The sequence below is a fragment of the Megalobrama amblycephala genome, linkage group LG15, assembly GCF_018812025.1.
Source record: "Megalobrama amblycephala isolate DHTTF-2021 linkage group LG15, ASM1881202v1, whole genome shotgun sequence".
Lineage (NCBI taxonomy): Eukaryota > Metazoa > Chordata > Actinopteri > Cypriniformes > Xenocyprididae > Megalobrama > Megalobrama amblycephala.
Genome location: NC_063058.1, coordinates 30,924,282 through 30,936,926, shown reverse-complemented (window position 1 = coordinate 30,936,926; position 12,645 = coordinate 30,924,282).

Here is a 12,645-nt window from a genome sequence, read left to right as displayed (position 1 = left end):
TCCGGGTCTTATCTACTGAAACAAAAAAAGACGTAGGTGGAAGTACCGATCCAGTGTCTACAAAGTGAACAAGCAAATACTAAGCCAAACACCCTTTACAAAAAAAAGGTAAAAAAAATAAAAATAAAATAAATAAATAAATAAATAAATAAAAATCCTCATCTGGGATCATGTAGAGCCCTTTGAAGCTGCACTGAAACTGTAATATGGACCACTATGGGGGAAATATCCTGGAATGTTTTTCTTTTCGACTGAAGAAAGAAGAAAGACAAACATCTTGGATGACATGGGGGTGAGTAAATTATCAGGAAATTTTAATTCTGAATTGAACTAATCCTTTAAGAGGAATGATTACCTCAAAATGTACGCCCATATGCAAGTTTGAGTGACTTTATTTAAATTAGATACATTAGATAATGTCCACAGTCAATGACGGCCTCAGGTAGCAAGACAAAGTCCATGGAACTGAAATGTCCAGCCAAGAGCAGTGTGCAGCTCAGGAGGTCAAGGCTATGTTGGTTAGGATGTTAATTTACACAGGAAAAAAAATGTTTAAAGGTGCCCTTGATTCAAAAATTGAATTTACCTCGGCACAGTTGAATAACAAGAGTTCAGTACATGGAAAAGACATACATTGAGTTTCAAACCCCATTGTTTCCTCCTTCTTATGTAAATCTCATTTGTTTAAAAGACTTCCGGAAAACACTCGGATCTCAACATAACACCGACTGTTACGTAACAGTCGGGATCATTAATATGTATGACCCCAATATTTGCATAATGCCAGCCCATTCGACGCAATAGACAAGGAAAGGCAGTATTAACGGCTGGATCTGTGCACAGACAAGGTAAGCAAGCAAGAACAACAGCGAAAAATGGCAGATGGAGCAATAATAACTGACATGATCCATGATATCATGATATTTTTAGTGATATTTGTAAATTGTTTTTCTAAATGTTTCATTAGCATGTTGCTAATGTACTGTTAAATGTGGATAAAGTTACCATCGTTTCTTACTGTATTCACGGAGACGAAAGAGCCGTCACTATTTTCATTTTAAAACACGTGCAGTCTGTATAATGCATAAACACAACTTCATTCTTTATAAATCTCTCCAACAGTGTGTAATGTTAGCTTTAGCCACAGAGCATAGCCTCAAACTCACACAGAATCAAACGTAACCATCTAAATAAATACTTTACTCACATAATTCGAAGCATGCATACAGCATGCATGACGAACATCTTGTAAAGATCCATTTGAGGGTTATATTAGCTGTGTGAACTTTGATTATGCGATGTATATATAGTCGAGAGCTCGTCGGGCAGAGGAAGCGCATCTCTTAAAGGGGCGGCGCGCTGAAAAAATCAGTGCATAGTTAATGATGCCCCAAAATAGGCAGTTAAAAAAATTAATTAAAAAAAATCTATGGGGTATTTTGAGCTGAAACTTCACAGACACAATTAGGGGACACCTAGGACTTATATTACATCTTGTAAAAAAACAATCTAGGGCACCTTTAAGACTTATACTAATGAAACAAATGAGTACCATAATGTGAGCTGTTGTTTTGCGGTGTGCTTTGATCTTAACACCTTATCTTGTTATTTATTACCTGAATTACAGCTCTCTCTCTTTTGTCCCTCGTGTTCAGCAATTGGTGAAAAGATTGAAAGTGAAATTGGGTTTCTATTTTAGAATCAAATCCTGCCTTTCCTTCGAGGCTAAAAAGAGGCTTGTTGCCGCCATTTTTATTTCTGTCCTAGACTATAGTGATGTTATATATATGCACACATCTTCTCAGTGTTTACATGCTTTAGATGCTGTTTATCATGGTGGATTGAGGTTCATAACAAATCTCAAAACTCTCACTCATCATTGTGTTGTATGCTTGGGTTGGATGTATGCTGCGTTGTCTATCTGTAGACTAAAATACTGTAATGTTTTTATTTATAAATCTATTCTGGGTCTACTCCTTCATATATTCATGCTTATATTTGCAAAAAAACATGCCTGATGCAAAGCGTCGGATGCAGTGGTGTAAAGCACGCCACCACTGGACTCTAGAGCAGTGGAGACGTGTTCTCTAGAGTGACGAATCACACTTCTCTGTCTGGCAATCCGATGGACGAGTCTGGGTTTGGCGGTTGCCAGGAGAACGGTACTTGCCTGACTGCATTGTGCCAAGTGTAAAGTTTGGTGGAGGGGGATTATGGTGTGGGGTTGTTTTTCAGGGGTTGGGCTTGGCCTCTTAGTTCCAGTGAAAGGAACTCTTAATGCTTCAGCATACCAAGACAATTTGGACAATTTCATGCTCCCAACGTTGTGGGAACAGTTTGGGAATGTTCTTCCTGTTCCAACATGACTGCGCACCAGTGCACAAAGCAAGGTCCATAAAGACATGGATGAGCGAGTTTGGTGTGGAGGAACTTGACTGGCCTGCACAGAGTCCTGACCTCAACCCGATAGAACACCCTTGGGATGAATTAGAGTGGAGACTGTGAGCCAGGCCTTCTCACCAACATCACTGCCTGACCTCACAAATGAGCTTATAGAAGAATGGTAAAAAGTTCCCATAAACACTCTCCAAAAAAGAAAGCCTTCCCAGAAGAGTTGAAGCTGTTATAGCTGCGAAGGGTGGGCCAACTCCATATTAAACCCTGGATTAAGAATGGGATGTCATTAAAGTTCATGTGCACGTAAAGGCAGGTGTCCCAAAACTTTTAGTAATATAGTGTATCTCCTTTTGCATTGAACTTTGAGCGTTGTAAAATCTTTTCATATCGGTCATATTTCAAATTCATCCCATGTCCAAAACTCAGGATGTTGTCTAAAACAAAAGTTATGACTGCTGTATATTTACACTTAAATGATACTGGTTTGCGCTTTACTACAATATACTGTACATTCGCTCCGCACTGTCCAGTGTGTGGCGCAGCTTTGCCACACAGATTTTTATAGTTGGTCAGTGTGCCAAAGTTGTAGGCTAGGGGGTAGTTGTGTGCAGCTACAAAATAAATTAATGTTTATGAGATAAACTAATATTTCACACATGGATGAATTTATGTCTGCACAGAATTAAGCCATGACTCTGACCTAATACGTTTGTGTCAAACCATTCACTAGTCCAGTTTTTTGATGATACAGAGATGAAATGTAGTTGCAATAAACGCTCTGTTGAGCGTAACCAATGAACAACTGATGATGAAATAGTTTGATGTCTTGTGACGATCCAGTGTCTGACTCCTCTGTATCTAGATGATGGATGATTCCATGAGTGGTTTCATCACGCTCACCTGGTTCCCCCATTTGAACGCCCTTTAAAAGGAGCCATGTGACCATTCTTCAGGGCTCCTCATTTTTGGTTGACTTTGTTAGTTTTTCCTTTTGTGACACTTACACTGGAGCTACACTACATTACAGTTCATGCCTACACCTTACTCTACATAACTGATTCTACTGACGTTACAGTTGCACTCATTTAGTTTACGTTGTATTTTGTTAATAAACCTAGAGTTAAATTTGACGACAGTGTCTGTCCCTTCCTTTGTCGCGGCCTTTTGGAGCCATGGGTCCTAACAGTCTGGTTGACCAATCAGCGGAAAGAGGCATTTCATTCCCGCCCACATGTAGAGATCAAAGTATTCAAGCTGATTATTCATATTATTTGAGCAGAAGGCCTTCTTTAAGAAAAGTATCAAGACCATGTTTCAGCAGGAAGTTGATTAGAGTACTAGTGAATCCATCTGCAGTTGTACTCTCTAGCTCAAGAAGAGGAAGGTCAATGGCTCTGACTTATTAACTGATGTTCTGAGGTACACAACTGAACAAGACTTCTTACTTAATGAGTAAAAAGTTCATCCACAATAACAGTCAGCTTTGCTTGAGTCACCCTGATGCTTCCCTGATCTCTATCTATAAAATGCAATGTCAGTAGATGTGACATTTGAGTGAAGAACACAGTCAACATTCACATCATTTATCATCTGAAGGTTTATTAATCCTGGATAATCAGAGTAAGGCCGGTCATATTTTGCAACATAATACTCTGTTGTGAAGATGGTGTCAGTTGAAGTTAAAACGTCACTGTCAGACATCCCAACCTGCAAAAAGTCATTTCAGGGAGGTACCCCCTGAAAATGTAGCCTTGGCAACTAGCCTGAATAATATGCACATGAAATGAAACTTGTCAACTCACCTCACTGATAATTGATTGGTTGATTTGCCGAAAAAGGCCATTCGGGATGCTCTCTGTCTTACATGCGCTTCGCACACACACGCAAGGTCTCTCTCTCGCTCCCTCTTCCTCTCTGCCGTGCGCGCGCTGGTTTGAAACACAGTCTCTATGCGCGCTCTTGCTCGCTCGCTCTAGATTCCGGGAGATTTTAACTAATTTGCGGGCATCAGGGAGCCGCTATCAATATGCGGGAGACTCCCGGAACTTCCGGGAGACTTGGGATGTCTGCTTTGTATTTTCAGAAAGCTTGATTCTAGATCTTTCTCACCTTGATTTTTCACGTCTTCTGCCAACTTGTGATTGAGAAAAGAAATGAATAAACAGTTTGTCACACAATGATTTTTGTTTTTCAGTTGTCACCATATGGGCCTATCTTACATTTTTGCCATTCAGTAAAAATGATGTACCTGTGACACGTGCAGCAAACAGCCAATCACACGGAACAAAGAGAATGTCAGTTTGATTCACTTCTCGCGAGAGAGCCGTGTAATTCATGTCGCTTCCGAATATTAAGAGATTGTTATAAGAATATGAAATTACATGAATGCATATGAAATGCATTTACAAGGCAGGAATAAACACAGATGCTGTGAAAGTTTGAGAAGGCAGCTGAAAGAAAATATCTGACTATATCAATGCATGTGAATCAAACAAATAGACCAAATAATTAATATAGTTTCACAAAGAGCTCAAAAGTATAAGCTTAATCTGTTTAAAAGCTTTATATATTATGCATTTATTATATTTATTTTAATTTAAAAGCAAAGTTAAATATTGTCAATTAATAGGCCTAATTATATGAATGTCATAAATTATTCATAATTTTAATTTATGTAATATAAATATAATGAATAATTAACAGCAAATGTTAAGCAATTTTGTCTCTAAAATGGCTTTATTGCCATAGCAATGAAACCCGCTAAAAACAATCCACCTTCATAAGCCCGAAAAACCAATTTACTCAAACTAATCTTGAACTTAGCTAGGTAGAAACTGAAACTGGTTTTGTGCAACAGGCCACATCTCTCATTAGGTGTGTTCGACATCGGCTGCGGCTGGATGCAACCGATCGGCGAGAGTAGCCGTGTGCAGGCGGGGAGGAGCTGAAAACGGAGACGTGAAGTCGGACACGCTGTGGTTCACGTAGTTTGCTGCATTTACGTCAGTCATGGCTGATCGTGTGGCGTTTGCTGTAAACTTATGCTTAATACTGTAAAAGTTTGTATGAAAGTCCAAAATAAACCTATACACAAAACCTTTATAAACAAATGAATCAAATAATAATAATGTAAAAAAAAAAAAGATGAAAACGACATGAAATATGAATTGTAGGCTACTGTTTTGAAAGTGCGTGTATGAGCATGAGTGGAACTGAAGAGGCTACACTTACAGCATCTGTTTTTACAAGAATAAAGTTCAATATAAGCATATATTATTTAAATACCAATGTTGTGGGGTCTACGTTTCTTATCGGTTTTATTTTGATAAACATGACACAATAACATCGTGACTTCATGAAAAGAGCTTTAACTGTTATAAAAATACAGATTTGTAAGCATTCGTGGAACTGAAGGCGTGAAAATAAACACGAAACACACGTGATCGTTGTCATGCGGTGAATCCGGCCAATCGTGAAACAGCTGTGTCGTCATCACAGCTCGTGCAGCTCCTCTTGAGAAACTGCGCTGGCTGCCTCAGGCGGCTGATCTCGAATCGCTCTCGTGGAACTTTGAAGCCATACGTCACAGTCACATGGTGTCGGCGCTGTCTCAAGTCGGACAAAATTTCTTACCGGCATGCACTGCTTCAAGTCAGCCGCCGATCGGCCTTTGCGGCGCTGCATGAGCTCGAACACACCTATTGCTATGTTTATATTTTGCCATGTGTTTCCCTTGTTTATGTCATGTGATCCTGCCATGTGCTCCCTTGTCACGTGTCCTATGTTATCATTGGTTCATTGGGTTGATTGTGCACAGATGTTCCTTGTTTGTGATTAGTCCTTGTGCATTTAAGCCCTCATGTTTGCCTTGTTCTTTGTCTGGTATTGTCAGTGTAACCATTGTTGGTGAGTCCAGGTTTATTGTTTATGCAAAGGAATTAATGATAAATAAAACTGCATATGGGTTCAACTACTCGCTGTCGTGGCAATGAGAGAGACAATTCCTGTTTCAAATTTCAGAATCATGTAGGTTCATCACTGTTGTTCCTTGATATGTTTAACTTCTCTAATTATATTAGTCATCCGTATTATGAATTAAATACATTTGCTGTTGTCATGTGTCAGTGATTATCCTGATCTCTGATATATTTCTGACCTCTGATAAAGATGGTCACACTCTGTGAATATCTTACAAAAGTTACCAGGTTTACCAGCTTTATGTTATGACAAAAAAAAGTAAATATTGGATGTTAATCAACACTTATAATTAATAAGTGATGTTTACATATAATGTTGAAGCCTTGTCTCCATACTAATGAAACAAATGTTGCTGATGGAGTTTAGTATAAAAAAATATAGAGTATAAAAACATTAAATGTAATTATTAACCTGATTTACAACATTTCCTGTACAAGAATGCTTTAGATTTTGGGAAACTGGATTTACGCACTTATGATAAAGTTCACAACAACTTGTTTTATGGTATTATAATGTGAGCTGTTGTTTTGCGGTGTGTGTTTTGATCTTAACATCTTATCTTGTTGTTCATTATTCTCAGGTTAGATAAAGTCAGTTGAGTCTGGCCTCAATTATACTGCTTACAATTTGTTCAAAAGACTTCTCTGTGGTGTTTTTATCCAAAGTCTTAAAGCACTATAAATCAAAGCTTCAGTAGGCAGTTTTTGTAATTGAACTTATAATAAACAAAAATGTAAAGGCAAATAAAATGTCATCATTAAAGTATAAAATACAATAATCATGCTTTGAACATGTAGTCAGCTCTGGGCTTTAGACATCAGCCCCCGGTTTCACAGACAAGGCTTAAGCTAGTCCTAGACTAAAATGCATGTTTGAGCTGCTTTAACCGAAAGGAACTTGCACTGACATATCTTAAAATATGTTAGAGCCATTGTTTTGTCTCAAGATGCACACCTGAGGGCTGTTTCATAAAAGATGCTAAGAAAAGCGAGAATTAAACTCCAAAACCTGACTTGAATTAACCTAACAAATGAGTTTGGGCTAAAACGGTTTCATAAAAGGTCATTGAAGTTCACGCAGTCCCGCTAATTCGATCCAGGTTCACCTAGTCAAGATAATTTAGCGTGCACGCTTTTCTTAAGCAGCCCTAGAGGTCGATCATGGATCAAATCGATCCACCATAGGAAACGCCATACATTTTGTGCTATTTTATGCGTTTGAGACATGGTGTTTTCCTTAGTGCATAACTTACTTTTCACAAGTTTATTCTCCATCTGTAAATGTTAGAAAGTAATGCAAATATTTCCATTTTGAGGCTAAACTTCACATTGAACGAGCGCTGCTGCGCGCATGCGCGCTAAACAGACGGGACGCAATAGAAGCGCAATAATTCTAAAATATACATTTCGCTAAAATATTTCATGTTGGACATTAAATGTGCTTCATGTACAAGTTTAAACCTACAAGTAAGTGTATTTTTATGATAGTAACTGTAAATGGACTATTGTAATGGGGTAAATCAATATACTTTGGGACAATTACTGAGTTTAGATTCATCTTACCAATTAAAATTTAGTCTGTGCATATTAATTTTAATTTTTAATTTTATGATTTTAATTTCTGCTCTTCTAATAACCATAAAGAGTACTACTGCCAAACAAAACCAGAGAGAAATGTATTCATATATTTTAAAACAATCGAATTAAAATTGGGCACAAAAATTTACCAGTAAGAAAGAAAACATTTTATATATATATATATATATATATATATATATATATATATATATATATATATATATATATATATATATATATAAATTCAGGTTGATTAGGACACTTTTTCCCATATTTCAATAGCAAAAAGTGTCAGCGCCAATGAGACCAGAGTATAATTAAATATGGGCCTTGGAAAGGTTAGCTGACTTTATTGTGCTTTGACTAAGTGGGTAGTTTCATTGGACAACAACCATGCAGCCACTTCAGCAGGCTGCATCTTACTCAGTCACTCTTTTCAAGCTTTTGCTGGCTCTGAAACTCACTTGGTATTTCTCCTGCTCTTTGTCTAGCAAAAAATCACTCATCACTTAATGAAAGCTTACAAATGAAGGCCTGATTGTTTCAGGGGCCTTGTCACAGGTTTATTGATTTTGAATTTCTGTTACTTTTGCTATATTTTCACACTTAAAACAATGATTTGGTAATCCTCTTGTATTCTTCTGTGCTAAGAAATAAGGTTTACTGACAGTTCTCTCCCGAGTGCTTCTATTGTTGTCAGTATTAAGTCTGAGAATGATTCAGTGGGCTATATAACACTTAATTTTTAAGAAATTACTTATCTTTAAATGTTTTGTTTCTCATCATACTTACCTTTTAATCAAATATTAAAATAATAAAAATGTCTTAAACCTACACCAATATATATTTTTATTTATAATATACACACACACACACACACACACATATATATATATATATATATATATATATATATATATATATATATATATATATATATATATATATATATATGTTAATAAAGTCAAATAATTTTATGTGAGAGAGTCAGTTGTAATATCATTGCTTTCCTATTGGTCAGTGTTAGAGGAGCTCAGCTTAGCCTGACAGTTAGCCTGCTCCGGAGCAGGCTAGCTGCAAAGTGTAAATCTCCATAGTAACTTAATGTAGATTAATTTAGCCTCCCTTCATGCAACCGAGTCAGGGCTAAATTCAGCCAGGATAACTGGAAAATCCCAGCTTAATCCCTTATCTTGCTTTTGTGCAATACCCCCCAGTAATGTTTTTTTCTAGGGTACATTTATAAAAGCTACTTAAATACCCTAATTGAACTAAGGCCTAATCCTGGCTTAGTCTAAGTCCTGTCTGTGAAACCGGGCCCAGGGGTTTAATGACGTATCAGTATCTGAAGAGGAAATCAACTCCGTTTTTTATACTCTGTTGTTTGCACCAAACTTACTTTTTAAATCTTGACGTTGACTTGTTTTACAGTACCATAATGTGAGCTGTTGTTTTTACCTTTGTTAATTGGTCAACATTGATAAAGCGCTGATTGTTGGAGATTTTAACATTCATGTAGACAATACAAATGATGCGTTAGGGGCTGCGTTTACAGATTTACTAAACTCTTTGGGGTCAAACAAAACGTCACTGGACCCACTCACCGTTTTAATCATACACTATATTTAATTATATCACATGGAATCAATCCAGCCGATATAGAAATTCTACCGCAAAGTGATGACGTCTCTGATCACTACCTTGTAACATGCGTACTGCATACTGATGATATTTGTCAAATTGCACCGCGATATCGACTAGGCAGAACAATTTTCCCAACAACTATAGATAAATTCACAAATAACCTGCCTGATCTGTCTCAGCTGCTCATCGTACCTAAACACACAAATGATCTAGAGAAAATGACTAGCAGTATGTGTACCATTTTCACTAGTACATTAGATACTGTTGCACCGATGAGATTAAAAAAGGTTAGAGAGAAAAATACTGTACCATGGTACAACAGTACTACTCATGCTATGAAAAGAGAAACTCGTAATCTAGAACGCAAATGGAGACAAACTCGTTTAGAGGTCTTCAGAGTCGCGTGGAAAGAAAGTTTGTCTCGTTATAGAAAGACTCTAAATGCAGCCAGGGCTGAGCATCTCCGCAAACTCATAGAAAATAACCAAAACAATCCAAGGTTCTTGTTTAGTACAGTGGCTAGATTAACAAATAAACAGACAGACATCACCAGAACAAAACATTTCATTGCAGTTTAATAGTGATGACTTTATGAATTTCTTTACTGAGAAAATCGAAAGTATCAGAAATACAATTGTAAATGTACAACCTTTAACAGATTTTTATGATTCAGCCTCAATTAAGCTGTTGTTAAACGGTTAGTGAAAGTAAAAGCAAAACTTTTGTCATCTATTGCCGCATTAAAGTTGCATTTTGTCAGAGATGACGAGATGAATCTACATCTGTGTCGATAACGGTGTTCTATATCCTAGATTAATTTATTTTTAGCGAGCCAGGAAAGTGAAAAATGAGATGAATCACTATTTCTTGTTAAACTACATTTTTAAGGCTCTGTTTAATGTGGTGAGTTTGCACTGCAATTCAGAAGATCTGTCAGATTTACATCACATAAATTTATCCATTTTTTTCCAGAAATGCATAAAGTAAGTGACTGGTGAACTGGGAAAAGAGAGTAAACTTTGTTTCATACACAATGTGTGTCTGATATGAATAAAACACTTCATCAAATTCAACAAACTATAAATGTCTTTTTTATACATAACCTAGTACTTCATTTAAATGTCTATTTAAATGTCTGAAACCTCAAATAAATATTATGTGGTTGAAAACACAGGCGTGAATAGGCGTGAAACATTGAAAGCACTGAGCGTGTCCGTCTCTGGCTCAGCAGTGCGAAGGCAGGTTTGAATTTAGCAGTGACGCACTGAACGTTCGAATCACACCGGTGTGATCACATGCATTAAAGGGTTAAAATCATCACAAAGTTTCATGAAAAACAAAAACTTCTTCAAATCGTGACTCAATTACACAGAAAGCAAAGAACAACTCCTTTTATAATCACTGAAGCTGTCGGTCAGTTCAGTATGGTACAATCAAGCTCAGTGCTTTACTGACAAATTTCCAATAAATAAACATGTAATATTATTAGTAACTGCACTTATCAAAGAGGTCATGACATGAGAAATCAAATTTTCCTTTTGAGCTTTTGCGTATAAGAGGTCATCATACTATAAGAATATCCTGTAAGTTTTAGAGCTGAAAACTTGTTAGTCCAATAAAAGCTTTAATTGACACCAGACCCAGAAAATTGACAGGATTTACAAAGTGGGGATCTATGATGTCAAAGGGCAGCAAGCACCGCCTCTGCAGAAGATCAAAGCCTACTTCATCACTGCCTGTTTAGCCCCGCCCACCAAATTATGCATAAGTAACATATGTGGTGCTATACCAGATCGAGCTATCAAGCAATAAACATGCCGTTGAGGATTACAAAATATTGTGCAGTGCCTGGACTCGACAGTAATGCAACATGTCAGTAACTGTGTTAATTTTAATGCCTGATCTGATACGTAATGATTCATGTACAGTCAGATGATCTTTGTCTTGTCAGTAAATCAAACCAGCGACTAAACGTCAACTTCACCTTGTTTCTCTTAGTAGGATGAAAATAATCTGTTATTTAATGGTGATTAAATTATATAAAGAAAGCTCAAAGCCCCCTTTACAATAGTTGGAGCAGCACGAGCTGAAGCTGTCAATCAAACAGCGTGAGTTTATCAGTGACTGATGTGCAAAACTCCTGTTTTATTCAACGAATCTTTTAGTTATATCATGTTTGCACAGTTAGTGAAGATGAGAGCATTTGTTAGTGTACAGAAATTGAGTTGCAATTACGAGATCACTGCTTTTATGCACACAACATTGTCTGTGATTGACTACAGTGTTCATCACTGCGACCTTTCATGCCATGATCTAAATATAATGCAGCACTTTTCCCGATTAGTTAACCTTGAGAGCTGTAATAGTAAAAACGCACTAAAAGAGAGAGTAATACTTGGATATTTTTATATGTTAGCCAATCACAGCAGTGGGCGTATACACTGAAGTCTCACATCAGACACGCCCCATAAAACAGAGCATTCAAACCAGAGAATAAAATCAGGTTAGGAAAAAAGGCTTTTATTTATAAATTATGACAATTTTCAACATTTTCATTCATTTTCAACATCTGCTGGTATTGAATGTCTACAGTGTATGTGTGGGTGTGACTAGTATGTGTGTTTGTGTCAGATGTTGTGTGTTCAGAATGGACCTGAGCTTGAGCTGCACTTGTGTTTTGTCCTTTTGTGCTGTTATGTGCTGGGACTGAGTAATTTGTGTAATTTTGTCTCTTAGATCAAGTAACACAGGCATTCCCTCATCTTCTCTTCCCAACAGGTTCTTACAACACAAAAACCCACTTATAAAATCAAAACATCCCTCTTCATCCCCCAGTTCTACTTGTGAGTCCTCACTCTCGTCGATTTGTTCGATGTTTTTAGCGATAAAGAAGAGTTCACCAGCAGACAGTTCACAGAGGGCTTTTCTAATTTCCCTCACCAGGTTTCTTCTCTCATTTGCCATCGTACTGACCTCCAATACCACTGTTAAACAGTCAAACAACAGCACGGATTCCATTCAGGGATTCACAGCAAGCTGGTCTTCAGAT